Raw genomic sequence first — 611 nt, forward strand, 5'->3', positions numbered from 1 at the left:
CGAACAGATTTTCTATCAAAAAAGGAAAAGGTTAAACTAAGATCGTGTTTTGAGAAATATCTCAAGGAGGACCTCCAGAAAAGGTTGTGGTACAAGGCTTGGCTTTGTTTTTCGGTTTGTGAAGGTGGCTTTAAGTCTCACTCACTATTTCCTTTTTTTTCTTTCTCTTAAGCTTTCTTTCTCATTTCCCTTTTTTGGGGAATATCCCTCACAGGGTTTCAATGCAATTATGCTATGGTGTGACCTCTATGAGCGCCAATTATTTTTGTTTATATTCCATGTCAATGGTGATAATAACAAAAAAGCGCCTGTAGCTCAGTGGATAGAGCGTCTGTTTCCTAAGCAGAAAGTCGTAGGTTCGACCCCTACCTGGCGCGCGCTTCTTTTTTTCTTTTTGGCTTAACGTTTATGTTGCGTTTTATTAATATTCCACATTGTCAAAACTTATCCTCTCACCTGCCTTAACTCTTAACCATCTTCTTTTCTTTTTCTTTTCAATTGCATCATGTTAATTGCCAAACGCCGAGGGCTTTCTTTTACTTTGCCAAATCAATCTACGTCTCCAGTTCATCTTACCGAGTATTTCAGTATGTGGTTTTTTCTTTATTTCT

At 37.8% G+C, this 611-nt stretch overlaps 1 non-coding gene across 1 annotated transcript; it reads left to right on the forward strand.

Annotated features, from left to right (window-relative positions):
- Window positions 1-304: 304 nt before the first annotated feature.
- On the forward strand, window positions 305-377 carry TRNAR-CCU (transfer RNA arginine (anticodon CCU)). Its single transcript has one exon. It is a non-coding gene; the product is annotated as a tRNA-Arg (tRNA).
- Window positions 378-611: the final 234 nt, after the last annotated feature.

This window comes from Nuphar pumila, chromosome 6, assembly GCF_984573655.1.
Source record: "Nuphar pumila chromosome 6, dmNupPumi1.hap1.1, whole genome shotgun sequence".
Lineage (NCBI taxonomy): Eukaryota > Viridiplantae > Streptophyta > Magnoliopsida > Nymphaeales > Nymphaeaceae > Nuphar > Nuphar pumila.